The sequence below is a fragment of the Falco naumanni genome, unplaced genomic scaffold (assembly GCF_017639655.2).
Source record: "Falco naumanni isolate bFalNau1 unplaced genomic scaffold, bFalNau1.pat scaffold_52_arrow_pat_ctg1, whole genome shotgun sequence".
In the NCBI taxonomy this organism is placed as follows: Eukaryota; Metazoa; Chordata; class Aves; order Falconiformes; family Falconidae; genus Falco; species Falco naumanni.
In genome coordinates this window covers 8,922-23,864 of record NW_024427553.1, presented here as the reverse complement: position 1 = coordinate 23,864, position 14,943 = coordinate 8,922, and the positions used below count along the sequence as shown (strand labels likewise).

Here is a 14,943-nt window from a genome sequence, read left to right as displayed (position 1 = left end):
CTTCATTCAGGGCTCTGAATCAGTCCCTGTGGCTTATTGATGCACGGACTCTGAGAGCAGATTGAAGACTCGAAGACAATCAAAGACACTTTACTAAAATCAAGCAAGCCTTTTTACCTTTACAGCAGGCTGACGTATCAGCCTGTGATTGTGCTCAGTAATTTTCCACTGTAGCTCTTTTTTCTGTTGCAGACACAGCAACTTCACAACTGCCTTTACCTACAAGGCCACGAGCTCTGCAGACAACTCCATATCTTAAAGTTTCTCTTCTTGCTCCCATGACTTCCTTCCAACAAGCATAACTGTGTCTCTCTCCCAAGGTCAGTTTTTGCTCACTGATGCTGTCGAGCTAGCTCGAGAAATATCCACAAGTCCCTGGGGAAACTTATATTCACCATCTATGTTCAAGGATAATCGTAGATTAATAGCAGTATTGTCTAGGTTAAACTAGCAAGATTAGTTGTTAGCAGCAGTGAAAACACAGGTGCAGCAATAACAATATAACCACGTCCGTTGTACAATTCTTTCTGTGATTGATTTAGCCTTCAACTGAGTTAATCAGTAGATAAAAATAAATGGGTATGTTAAACAGTAAGTAATAATCAAATAAGCCTGTCAGATGATTATGATTAGATATAAATGACTTTTATGATTTTGAGTCAAGAAGACAACAGCATGACCTACACCGTCAACAACTGGATTGAATGACGAGGATCAGCTGATGGATGAGAATTCAAAGTACTTTCCGGCTGACCAAGAAGAACAGAACAATCGAAAAGATGATGAAACTTTAAGTGGACTGGACTTCAGGGATTATGTAATTGCTTTAAGAAATCTATGTAAGATGCAAAATGAAAAATTTCAAGTTGCCACTCACTGAGGTGATGCCCAACTCTGTATTGTGATTAAAAGCAAACCTAGAGAAACCCATTCAGCTTGTGGAAATTCTTTAATAATCCATCTATGAAAGCTGAATTCATACCTCTTGCATATACATTCAGTGGCTGATGTTAAACGGCATGAATACTCAGCCAGAGGCTTCTGGTAGTTAAAACTCACAGATATTCAATAGAGGGGGTCAACAGAAACATCTTGTTTTTATAGGAAATACTAAAAACTTTGAATGGTCATTGAACAGAGTTAGAAGGAGAAAAATTTCCAGTCCTACTGAAACAGACAAAAATAGGTGTGAAAGTTCACTGAGAAAGATCTATGGACATCTTTAATGTCTGTGACCTAGAGAAAAGAAAATTTCACATTCAGAATTCCAGGCTTCCCTTGGATATGGAAGGGCTTTGCAACATTGCCATGTAACCTCTGTATTTCACCCCAAGAGAAACAATTCTTACTAGGAGCGTTCATGTCTTTGTCACGTAAATGCCAAGGTAAAAACCCTAAAAGGTTCAGTAACACCAGAAGCGCCCCACAACCTTACCCATTTTGTTGGGCAGTTCTTTCTATCGTGGCCAGGTTTTCCACAACGCAAGCAAATGTTCGATGGTGGAGGTGGATCCCAGGGGTCTTTCATGTAACTAGAAGTTTTTTGAAAAAGAAAAAAAAAAGGAAAACGTATGCATGTATCTTTCCTCTTAAAACAAACATCTCTACAATGTTCCCATAACCTTCAAAGAACATACCTGACACTCACTTGACTGGGTTGTATTCACAGCAAGACTGTATCATCATAGCCTGTACCTTATCCTCTTCGGTAGCATTGTCTTCAGCCAGGTTGTCAGTCTGTTTAACAGGTAATGATTATTTGACACGCACGTTAGGCTACAATTAGGCTCTCTTTGTACCTTACATAAAGACTTGTTTAACCAATCCAATTTTCTTCCAAGTGGACTGAAGCTATGTTTAGAAAAAAGCCCACCAGCCAGCATTTTGAAGCTGAACTTTAAGCTCCAGACTGGTTGAAGAAGCTACCCACGGTACATTTAACTGAGATGCATGCAAGTAGCATTATTTATGTTTTGCAGCATTAAAAGGACACACAGCTTAAGAGTTGTTGCAGATGCTTTTGCTTGCTGAAATTCAGCTTCAGACCCAGAAGCACTAAAAGGAAATCAGCTTTTGATAATCCCTTAGCAAGGGATTTAAGAATTTTCTGTTGGTCCTGGATTTTCTGTTGGTTTTTGTCTGCCCACAAGCTCTGCTTCTGGCCAGGAAAAGGAGTCCTTAACAGCGGCTATTGCCAAGTGCAGTGGAACTGCAGGCCTAACACGTACTCAGAAGCTACTCTTTGTTGATCTTAAATGATTCCAAAACCATCCTCAGCACTCCTTTTCAAAACAATCGCCCTTTGACACCCAAAAGGAAACCTTTGGATTCAACATGTCCCCAGGGAGGGCTCGACACAAAACCTCTGCCCAGACCTGCTGCCCTGTGATGCCTGCCAGCAGAGCTGGTGACGCGAGTGCTCCTTCCCTGTCTCTGCTGAGGATACTAAGGTTAGCAGAGCCCTCCTGTTTGTCTTGTTGACAGGCGTGCTCAGCCTGAAAGGCGGTGAGGGAGCGCTAACAGGCAGCCCTGCCAGCCAGCCTGAAGGGCAGGGGGGATGTGAAAAGCAGCTTGGGGCCGCCTGAGAACTAGCACAGGCATCGAGGGAGGGAACGCGCGGGAGCAGGGTGTTCTCTCGCTTTCACTCGCTGGGAATGTGCAATCCATTCCTTCCCTCGGAATCTCTCACCTCTAAGTGAGAGACAGTCAACGTTTTAACTAATGTTTTACAAAATGCCTCTTTGTAAATACCTACACATACATACACATACACGTTCTGTTAAAGTAGCAAAGAGTATGTTTCCCAGAAAAGAAGTACCTGAATTTTGAGAAATTTTGAAGACTCTTTGATGGCCATCTGAATTGTGGACCGCATCATCTGATTTGTGGACCCCATCTTAAACTCTATTTAAGGAAAAGGAGGTATGGGAATGATACCACTATGGAAATAGACAGTTAGGCATTTCACAGGAGTCAGAAAATGGTGTGTCAGCCACAGCTGGTGACTACCAGCTCCAACATTTTGAAGATTAGGAAACTATTTCAAAAACTTGTTGACAAGTCTTTCCTAGAAGTGTAATGCTCTTTCTAAGAAATCATTCGCGCAGTGCATTGCAAGAGTTGAAAAGCCCCTCGTTCTTCTTCCTTGCAAAAAAAAAAGAAAAAAACTGTTTACAGTTCTCTTCCTCTTCATTGTACTCCTCATTGTCATCTTCACCACTGTAGATGACAGTGGTGAAGACGTTAATCAGTGCAGAGCGTGTTGGTCTTAAAATATTCTCTTGAATTCTGCATGATTGTTTATGATGGGCTGGATGCAGAATCCCTTCCTGGAGACCCCGTTGCAATGGGGCATCTACAGCAAAGAACATTCTATTTATTTTGTTAGGAGGGAACTAGAACATGAAATCCAGGTTCAGACCAGCAGGCACAGTTTTTAAATCATTATCAGGCTGAAGGAACACTTAAATGGACAGATTATGCCTTTTAGGAAAACTTGTCTGTGGTGGCTGGCAAAAACACTTCTTCCAGCTACAGAAAATCTGAAAAAAGATGGACATGACCTCCTCTGAACGGACAGGGGAGGCACTGCTGATTAAAGCCTTTAGATAGCATAGAAAGCATGAATAACCCCTGATTTCTCATTTTTATAAAAAAAGGAGTAATCTAAGGAGGTCTATAAAAAAGAAAGAAATGTTGTGGTTTATCTGTTTTTAAGCTTTTTGTGAGCTTTCCCAATCTTAATGGCTGTCCATTGCACGTTTAGTTAGAGCTCACAAAACAGAAGCCACTCTGTGCAGCTGTACCCTCAGCCCTCTGCACTACTGGCTTCTGCAGAAGCAGCAAAGGTACAAAGAAAAAAACCAAAACTCCATTGGTGAGGGGTGTGCGTATTTACTTGACACAACATTATTATTGTCCAAGGAATTGCATTTTAAAGACTGATCTTCAGTTTTTGAAAATCACAGGCCGTCTTTACACTGCAGCACAGTGAAAATGTCACAGAGGTACTTTGGTGCCAAGAACCCAGCTTAGCAGAGTGGTGGGCTTCTCCTCTGCCTCATTTAACCTGCTACCTCACAGACCTTGTGCTGGCCAAGTTCCGTGGTTCCCAGTGATGATCCCAGATTGACCGGAGTCAGATCAGGAGCTTCTACCCTTTAGGTCTTAGGGTTAAATCTTAGGGTTAGATCTTAAGGGTAGGTCTTTAGGTTAAGACTTATGGTTATCTCTCAAGGATAAGTCTTAGAGATAAATCTTAGAGACACACTGAAACTCGCCAGTACACTCTATTTATTGAGAACTAACATTAGAAAGACAAGGCAAAACCACAGGTCAATAATACCTACTAATGGTGGAGGAGAGGTCTATCTTGAAGAAGGCTGGAAAACATGACCATTCAAACCATGCTGATGCAGCTGATACAGAACTGGACTGTACGAATACATCGATGACAGCGACAATGCTGTAGTCAGGCTTACATTTGAGTATCTGCAATTGTAATCAGATTCTCTGTCCTCCATAAATCTGAGGAATACAGCAGTAATACCTGGAGCACAGAGAGCAGCTTAGGGTGAAATCAGACTTAGAAAGGTAACTACTAACATTTGGGAAAGTGCTCAACTGCTTTCTGAGCTTCAGGTTTGGAAAAGATCAACTGTTCCTTCACCGTCCTGGCACAAAAGGCAATACGCTTTAGGATGTTGCTCTTTTTCTCTTGCCCGACATAGACATTGTCTTTAGGAATCTAATAGGAAGCACTTAAGAATGAAACTTCTTGTTTGCACGGTTTGCCAGCTGGCCACTCTCAGTCTTTCCTCTGGAGACAGTATGCAGCCCACACACACACACCCCTCTGGGGTGTAAGAATACCCTGCCCCCCCGCCCCCAAACAAAGGAAGCAGGCAAACACGGAGACTCGGACTGCTGGCAGATGGGAACAAATCACCAGTTCACACTGCAATGTGTCTCTCCATTTACTCTAAAAGCAATACAAGCAAAAGCATACAATAAGGGATCTCTCTGCTTAGAGGAAACAGGATGGAGAACTTGACTCTCAGAAAAACCAAGCCCAAGAACAAACCCAATTCAAACATCTGAACAGTTACCACTGTTGGAGCTTGAATGCCACGTCCCAGCGGGCTGAAAAATCTAAGTCTGCTTTGGGACAGATACCTTCAAATCTGCCCTGTCACAACACAATTTAACAGCAGCTTTAACAAGAAAGATACAACCGGAATGCCTCCGTAAACCAACAGCCACAAAGAAGGTGAACACACTGAAACCCCTCCCAAAGAACACAACGCGTTATGGCTACTTACCCAGGGTCTGTCTTGCCGGTAGCTTTAACTCCTCTAACAGGGACTCCCCTAACAGTTACCGATGAGTTCCCCGGAATCAGGGCATTGTCATCTGTGTATTCTGGAAACAACATCAATACAGAGAAAGCATCAGTCAGTTTGTAAGAGTGATATTAACATGTCGTGACGTAGCACTTCAGGGAATCCCTTTACAGATAGAAAAGCAACATTTTACACACAGCGTCATGCTTTCATCATCTCACGGTACCTTTCCAGAAATCTTCAGGTCTGATAGTCAAACACAAGCAGCAAAATCTTTTCCATTTTTTTTGGAATCGTTTCAATGCCAACAGCAAAATGGTCTCTAAAGTCACTAAAGCAGTGTCTGCTAAAGCATGAGGTTCTTTCCTGATCTAACTTTCATTGCTTTTGCTCCTGTTAGCTTACAAAACCCTAGAACATGTCTCTATAATAGCGAGCACGGAAGAGGACACCCCCACCCTGCCTCCCACCTTTTCAAACACATCCCAACCATCCATTTTGCCTTCCCACCATCTTCAAAAAGAGTCCACCATCTCTTTTTTTTCCCCCCCAGTGATGTTTAAAATCCTGTTTACTTTCAGCTTCTATTAGCATTGCTTCTATTACGAGATTTCTGTGATCACGCGGCCCGGAAAAATCTGAACAATTGGCCATCTTCACTCAAGGTTCACTGAAGGGTCTTTCCAAGATCATGTCAACATTTAGTCAGGACTCCTGCACCAAGTTATAAAACCCACGACCGTATCTCCACAGGGAAGATCTCCAAGAACCCCCTTTAGGCAGAACATCCTGGCCGAGTTCTTTCCTTCATCTTCTGAAGGTGACTTTAGGCACGCAGATGCTGTTCAACAAAAACGGAAATTCACGGTTATGTATAAAACCCCAAAATCTGGCATACACGTGTATGACACTGAAATGTATTCCTTAGCTTTGCTCTGACAACCACTGGGGGATTTTTGCATTTCCACAGGGAAGACACCCTTACAGAAGTTCCAGTAAGCATCTGTGTCACAACCTGAACATCTGCCTCTACCTGCATGTCTATCTCTACCGCCGTATGACACGCGACCCCGTAACACCCCCAAGACCCCTAACATCGTGCTGTTAAGTCTGCTCACAGATACTCTCCTGAACATACTTTACCTATCTGTACGTAAACAGCGTGTTTAGGTCCAACCACTTGAAAGGCTGGGGCCAAAGTTACAGTTACTGCAGCAGGCATGTTATTCTGTTTCAGTTTTAATACATCAAACAGGGAGAGGAAAAAATCCTATGAGTACACATTGTAAAGAAAAGACTGTTGTGAGAATGTCACAGAACCACAGGAAAAAAAGAAAAAAACAAAACAAAACACCCGGTAAAATTTGAATGTTTAAGGAATGGAAACGGTTTCCAAGTCTTTTTATTTCTGTCATATTCCAAAGTCTTTAATCACATGCAAGCTTTGCCAGACGGTAGATTACCAAACTGAAACAGCACGCTAAGTAATACGAAACCATTACCGTCTCTGAGAATCAAGCACCATTTCTGAGATTCAAAAGAACTTAGGGCTTCTCGAAGAACATTTTTAGGTATATTCACCATAAGTGATCTGCCATAAAACTTCAGTATTGCCCTGACACCGTTTAAACACGCAGTACCAGGAAAAAAATGCACCGTTTGAAAGAAAAGAAGAAATGATGCTCAATAGCATCTGAATGAAAATGTCTTTGGTGTAGCAAAGAAGCTGTATTGGCAAGAAATGCCAAGTATACTTTAGACACAACGCTCGTCTACAAGATGGCTTTCCAGGGTCTGCATAGATTGTCACTCACAGATACACTCTTGATCCCAAACGTTGCTACTGAGCAGTTTCTGCAGCAGCCAAGCACCACTTTTCCAATGCGGTGGAGTAAAAGTGGCTGAAGACAAATTTCAGTCACCAAACCCACTTTTTTTTCCCCTTTAAATTAGCCACCCACTCCTTTTCTATCACGTTCAGCCTTCTCTGCCGGCTTTCAAAGAAATCTGGCAGGTTTGTGATGACAAGGCATTGTCCCACATTCCCTTATCGTTTTACCTAGAAGGGTTCCCAGAAACCAAACCTCTTCCACGCGCGGTGTCGCACACGGACCCCGTACGCTGCTGTGCCTGGCTGCGCACACAGCCCTGACGGCAGCTGCCAGCGCACAACCACGGAAGAGCAGCTCTGAGGCCCCAGCACAAGTCACCGCTGCTGGCCGCGGCCCAACCGCCTCACTGGCCACCTGCGCCACCGCCAGCCGGCCGGTCCCCGCATCCCGCGCCCGCCGCCCCCACGCACCTTCCATGGTCTGGGCGTTGGTGACCTGCAGGTCGCAGTGAGTCGCCTTCAGCCTCTCGCGGCCCATGATCTGGCGCCTGAGGTCCTGTCACCCCCAGGCTGTCACGGCCTGCTGTCCCCTCCTGTCACCCCCCAGGCTGCCACTGCCTGCTGTCCTCTCCTGTCACCCCCCAGGCTGTCACAGCCTGCTGTCCCCTCCTGTCACCCCCAGGCTTTCCCCAGCCACTGACCCTTCCAACACCCCCAGGCGGTCCCCAAGAGTTATCCCCTCCTGTCACCCATGAGGCTGTCCCCACCAGCTGTCTTTTCTGTCACCCCCCAGGCCTGTTACTACCAGCTGTCCCCTCTTGTCACCCCCGGGCTGTCCCCACCTGCTGTCTCCTCCTGTCCCAAGGCAGCCTGGGGGAGATGCTGGGGCTCTGCCGAGTGGCACTTGGCTGCCCGCACCACAGGGACAGCACAGGGAGGGGACATCTCAGGGTGTCGCAGTGTTGTCCTTGTTGTACTCCTCCATGGTATTAATGATGGTTCCTTTTGTAACTGGCTTTTATTCACTGTCTGACGGGGCTTCCTCTGGTAGAACCAGTGCCAAGAGGAAAAAAGGGCGCAGTCCAGTCGTAACGGGCGAGGTGCACACTGTCATCTTTTGTAATGTTTCATAAAACAGCTTTTATTTAAATTCTGTATCAGCAGTATTTTTTCCAAAAATGTTAAGGGAAGACGAGAGAAAGGGTGAGTCCACTAGCATGAGCGGGGAGAGCCATGTGACCTTGACCTTGAGCGGGGATAACCACGTGACCTTGAGCTAGAATGACAGCCCCGACTCTTCTCTCTGCCTCTTCTTGGATACGGTGGTGATCGTGAGTAGGAATGAGAGGGGTCACGGCTAGATGATTGAGAGCAGCAGCGAGGGTGGGAAGGACCTGATCTTGACTTGCAGTAGGTATGCGCACTTCTAGAGCGAGAGGAAGTGGCACAGGGAGACCTGGACCTTAAAAAACAAAACGCAACACAAAGGAAATGAATGAAGTTAATTCAAAACAGTCACTCACACCATTTTTTTTTTCTCCCAAATTTGTTTGGGTTTGGGTTTTTTCCTCTCCATACGCTTATGTCAAAGTTCCTTTCAGCTGCTGATATACTGCTCCTGCAAACCGAAGAGCATGACGGCATGTAAAGGTTTCTGCTTACGAGCCAGAACAGCTGCTGCTGTGGTAGTGTAAAAACACGCAGGAAGGGTAAGTCTGTTCCCACTCACTTCTATCGCATGGACTACCCTAGTTATGGATGGATTTCAGGGGTGTCTACTGGTCTCTGCTGGTACATGGACATGCAGATGTCTCACTACCCAGCATCCACCTGCAGCGCAAATCACTCTTGTTGCCGTAAGATGCAAAACAAGTGAGTCTTAATGGCTACGGCGCAGTATCAACTGTCAGGAAAGCAGGGTTTAGCCTGGAGGCAGTAAAGCTCCATTTGAAAATGCCAGCTTAGTCTATTTAACTTCACTACGTATTTGGCAATTTGTACAGGATGCAAAATGCCCCACTTCTAGCCAGTGGTAGCCAAATTCTGCACATACCTCTAGCTCCAACCAAGGCCAGTGACTGCATTTCAAGAAAAATCCTAGCTAAAAGCTTCTAAACTCAGTCTCCAGTAAGCTGACGGAATGCCACTACTCTGGGAAAGATACTGACAGCATTACTACAGAGAGCTCTTCAGATTCCTGCCCAAGGGCTTTTTAAGGACAGAAGACAGCAGCTATCTTTAGATTTTTCTTCACAAGTTATTCCACGTATGTTCATTCCTCCTCCAACTGAAGATTTCCTTACGCAAGTCTGATCTTTTAATTTGTAAGAAAAATTTAAGGATGTCAGCAGAATCTGAGCAAAAGGCACCAGTTTGCAGTCCAGGTTGCAATCCGTCTGTGTGAGATTAGATGACAGAGGCAACAAAGGCAAATCCTCTCACGTACCTCCTCCAAAGTGCTTTGAGGTAACAGTTACAGCCAGAGCACGGAGGCGCAGGAATCCACACCTGTCCAGTTTCTAGCCTCCTCAGGGCTGTCAGGAGGTGAAGGATGTCACTACAGAGAAGCTCTGGCAAAGAGACACCCGTTCCTTCTCAACTGCTGCCCAGTTATAACTATCAGTCGCCTGTAATCCCTGCCATCTTTGAGCTAGGGACCTACATGTGGAGCTCCCATCACTGCTCGTCCCTTGAACCATCCAACCCACCTCAGGATAGAGAGGTGGACTGGAACTCCTCCTGATTCTTCTAGACAATCTGCTTCTCCGTTAGGGACATGCAACGCAATTACCTGGGAAATGAATGCCTGCGCTCCTCCTGAAACTCCTCACGTGCCACCAATTCCATAGAAGAAGTGTTTGTGAACACTTCGGGTCTGGGCTTTTTCTTTTCCCTGTTAAAATCAGTTTGACCATTATTACAATTATAGATGGGTATTTATTCCAAACAGACACCAAAATACAAAACACGGCCAAGATGAGAAAATGTCTACTGCATGTAATGCCAAACATGAACATCCTAGTCAAGCAAAACGAGGTTAGAATTCCCCCAGGATTTAGGGAAAGTTCTACAATTCCATTTGTCTTGCTTGAGATTTGCACATTTACCAACTGCAATGAAAAGGTCTGTTGGATAAAACACGATGCCATTTTTGCTTCTGCCAGATGCACTTTAGTGTAACTGCAGTCCAAGGTGCTAACGAAATACCAAAGCGCAAACCCGTGCAACTTCCTGGAGCCAAACACTTACTCCTTTTGAAGTCTCCATTGTTCCCGTAAAACTCCTCCCTAGACAAGGGAGGCCAACGGCATCCTGGCTTCTGCCTGAAAGACGGTGGCCAGCAGGACCAGGGGAGGGATTGTCCCTCTGCACTCAGCCCTGGTGAGGCTGCACCTCCAACACTGGGTTCGGTTTTGGGCCCCTCACTACAAGAAAGACACCGAGGTGCTGCAGCGTGTCCAGAGAAGAGCAACAAAGCTGCTGAAGGCTCTGGAGCACAAGTCCTGTGAGGAGCAGCTGCGGGAACTGGGGTTGGTTAACCTGGGGAAAAGGAGGCTGAGGGGAGACCTCACTGCTCCCTGCAACTACCTGAGAGGCAGCTGTAGTGAGGTGGGGGGTCGGTCTCTTTTTTTCCCAGGTAACAATTGATAGGAGGAAAGGAAGTGGCCTCAAGTTGCGCCACAGGAGCTTGAGATGGGATATTCGGGAAAATTCCTTCACCAAAAGGTTTGTCAAGCGTTGGAACAGGCTGCCCAAGGAAGCGGTTGGGTCACCATCCCTGGGTGTATTAAAAGAAATGTAGAGGTGGCGCTTAGGGACCTGCTGTAATGGCGGACTGTGTAGGTTTAGGTTAACTGCTGGACTCAATGATCTTAAAGGTCTTTTCCAACTAAACCTAAATGACCCTGTGATCCTATAAAGAAAGTGCTGGTGTCGCTGGGAGGGTATTTGAATGAGTTGCTGGCAGTGCTGTTGGCTGATGACATGTTTGCAGGAGCTGGGGGATATTCTGGAGCGGGGCGGGGGTATACCCAGCAGATGGAGGCTGACCAGGTGGAAACTGAGGAGGTAGTGGTGGTGGTGGGACCGCCAGCGGGAAAGGAAGCGCCTGGGGTGGGGGAGGATGCAAGGGAGGTGGAGGCACAGGTACAAAGGCTGCTGTTGATGATGGCAGTGTCGGGGCCCGAGTCCTCTGGGTACGTGTGCTACGTGGATGTCCTCCATTTGAACTTCCAGAGAAACCCAAACCCGCGTGTCACTGTCACACTCTGCCCTGATTTTAAAGAGGAATGTGAATGAAGCGGGAGCACGGTGGCGAGCCCTTCTTGTTCTCAACCTGAGCATTTTTCTGGCAGCTTCCTGTCCATTTGAGCCTACCCTCATTTCTGGATCCTCACACTTGCCTTCCACATCCTCACCCCAAGCAGTTGCCTCAGGCTTCTCCCCCTACATTCAGCTTTGTGACTGTGGGCAGAGGCTGCCCATGCTTAAAGGAGACTCCCATCTCCCAGGTGCCAGGTGCCCACGGCTCCTCTGCCACGCCTCCATACACTTCCTACTTCACACTTCCGAGCTTCAAAGTACTGCACAGATATTAACCAAGCTTCTCTCAAACTTCCTTTCAATTCTTCCCCATAAACTTCCTAGGTTGTTGCCTCGCGATGATCTGTTTGGCCTGGTCTTGTCCCTGAACTGTTCTTTCCTTGCTTACTGAACCTGAGAATTTTAGGTATCTCTGGGACGGATGCTGTGTTTTCTTTTGATTTATCTTTAAGATTTTATAAACACGACGCACACTTATAATCTATCCATAACAAATACATACCAAAAGGAAGAACTAACTGGTATGGCAATAACAGCAAAAACAGATTCCTCTCTCTCCAACGGAGAGAAAGCAGCTTGGCTATTTGAGATGACTAGACTAAAGAAATTCAAAATGGTCACAAAAAACCAGCACTGACTCTTCCAACAATTTGCTCCATCACTAAGTCATTAAAAATCAAATGTTGGAGGCTGACTTCAATTGGGAAATCAATTTCTTCAGCCCTATCCAGCCAGTAATTCGAAAGGGTGGCTTTGCACCTCATCCTGTCATTATGTTTAATTTTGATATATACTTACGGTTTCCTCCAAAAGCGTTTGTTTTTCAGAGTCTACTTTTGGGTCACATACTGGAGTTTGATTTGTAATCGTTTTACTGCAAGCACAGATCCCCTTTGTTAGAGCCAACTCAAGCTGAGCCACTTAAAAATGAATTGCCACCTGTATTCTCCACAGCTATCTGTGCATAGGCATTTCATTATAAATCAGCTACTGTAGAAGTAATGTAGGTGTTACAGCCTGGTTTAACGGGTTACAAGTCGTCATAGACTGAATTTCTGTGAAATACTTACAGTCCCCAGCCTGGTCTGCCACCTGCTGAGCGAACTGCACTGGCTCTCATCGGATGACCTTTTGGAGTGGGGAGAGGAAAAAGAAATAAATCCCATTCAGTTCATCTGAAGATAATTTTTTTAGAAGAAATTCTAAAGTTACGGTCACTCACCAGGTGTGGGTATTTTTTGCTCTTGGGGGCCCAGAAGACATGGTACTGCCGGTTGTCTTGCTACAGGGACCGGAAAGCCCTTGTGAATAAATGCAAACAGTTGGAAAATAAGCTCTAATAAATACTGTATTTCAAAAGCATATGTTGAAATAAAACTTAACAGACCGCTGACTGACAGAGAGGAAGATTTAGAAAGTTTGGTGGCAGTCACCTGAGCAGCAGGTGTCACAGTCACAAGTGGTCGTGCAGGCGGGTGACGGCGGCTGTCGCTGCTGCTGCTGAGTCTCCTTATGGAGCCCTGTTGTGTAGCCGGTTCCACTGTGGAAGTTGTTCACAGCCTAGAGGCAGAAGAACATTGACAAAAAGATCCAAGTGTCAGATTATGATGACAATAGATGAAGAAAAGCCTCCACAGGGTAAAATGACTTGTATAATCCTGTACATGCTATCAAGCCTAGAGTAAAGCAGCACACAGAGATAGGAACACATCACAGGAAACACTGCTATTAAGGACTGGTAGCTCGGAGTATCTGTAGTTAAAGGACTTCGGTGTTAACAGCGAATCTGAGAGGCAGGCAAGCATGTTTAGACAAAAGTTTGACCTGAGTTTGCCTGATTATCTCTAAAGAGTTGTCAGCTTCTGTAACAACAGACAATGCATTTGAAAAGTACATGCAGCCTTATTCAGTTTATCCTTCTTTAAGATGTCAACAATTTCTTCCCTTTCAGCTTTTTACAAACAGACTTTCCTTACAAACAGTTGATGAGAAAGTCACCACGTTACCTGGCGCAGGAAGTTGTTGGCAACTAAAGCGTCAGGAGAAACACCTGTCTGATGACACGCCGGGCAAGTATGTTCCTCCGATTCCAGTAAAGCTGTTCTAATACCTGTGTGTAATTAGAAGCGTCAAAATAGGTTTCAGCCAAAGTAGGGAAATCTTTGGGGTTCTCATCAATTATAAGAACACACAGACGATTAATGGGTGGATATGGTCTTGAATGGAGAGCACGAAGCTATAAATGGTCAGTAGTGTAAAAAATGCCCAGTACGCAGCAAATCGCTATACAGTTTTGACATTCCCCCCGCTGTAACAGCTGAAGACATAGAGTGGGCTGTGTCCTGATGTTTGGACTAGTCTTTTTTCCACTACCGAGTACAGCAAGAAGCCACTAACATCAAGGCTAATGAACAAAGCACATCTCAAAAAGCCGTGAGTCGGTTCGAGTTTTGAAGGTTTAACCAACTCCTGTGGCAAAGAATGTAGATTAAATGCCCGACTGCCTGTTTGTGGCGGACCAGAGTCAGTCACCAGAGCTGGCTCTATAGTTGTGTATGAGAGAAAGAGCTGTGGACAAACTACGTGCATTCCACATCTAATACTGTAATCACCTGCACAATTATGCACTCTTCTCGTACTCGACCTTCCGCATGTGAAGAAGATTTGACTAGATACACAGAAAGGGAAAAAAGCTCTGTGGCGCCTTTTTTTTTTTTTTTTTTTCCCCCCCCCCATTATGGAGAAGAGGCCTTTCCTACTCCAGGCGTACTGAAGTATGAAATAGACCGCGTAGCACAGGTGATCTCCTATTCCTGCTTTCAGAAGATCCGATGTGGTGTTTTGGATTAAAAAACACGGGAGGGGAGTTTACTCCTTACATTACATTACTCACTTACATTCGTCACAGTAACTTGCTCCACAGCAGGGAATAAGCGCTGCATCCGTCGCTGGATCTTTACAAATGGGACATAACAACTCGTTTGGAACAGGCCTGTCTGCGGAGGAGGAGGAGGGCTCCTCTGGTAAAAAGGGTGGCTTTTCCTTTCCCTCTCTAGCATAAGCTTCCCTGGAGGGCAGGTGGGGAAGGAAAAAGAAAAAAGTGAAAGATGGGAAAGGAAAAATTTTCCAAGCTTTGGATTTTATCAAAGGAAGATAAGAGATGGAAGTCTTCTCACTCCACATTGGCTTTCTACAACGTAGGCATTTACGCTAAATGACTTCTCTAGAGCCACACTATCAGAAGAAGAAGGAGGGGGGAACATTTTTCCTTCTGCAGAACTCTCCCATCTGTTGGATCAACTACGAAATTAGCTCAGACTAGAAAAATAATTGCTTGACAGCTAGAGAGCAGGGGAAAGGAATCCCACCTCTCCTTTGCCAGAGGGTAAATGTAAATTGCTGGATCAGGGTAAAGTTCGTCCCCAGGTAATTTCATTTTGTAAATGA

The 14,943-nt window shown here is 45.3% G+C and overlaps 1 long non-coding RNA gene across 1 annotated transcript; it reads right to left on the bottom strand.

The window, feature by feature from the left end:
* Positions 1-9,884: 9,884 nt before the first annotated feature.
* On the bottom strand, positions 9,885-12,777 carry LOC121082270. Its single transcript, XR_005825958.1, has 3 exons — positions 12,719-12,777; positions 12,567-12,624; positions 9,885-9,964 (listed from the first exon to the last, which is right to left on the bottom strand). It is a non-coding gene; the product is annotated as an uncharacterized LOC121082270 (long non-coding RNA).
* Between the last annotated feature and the right edge of the window lie 2,166 nt (positions 12,778-14,943).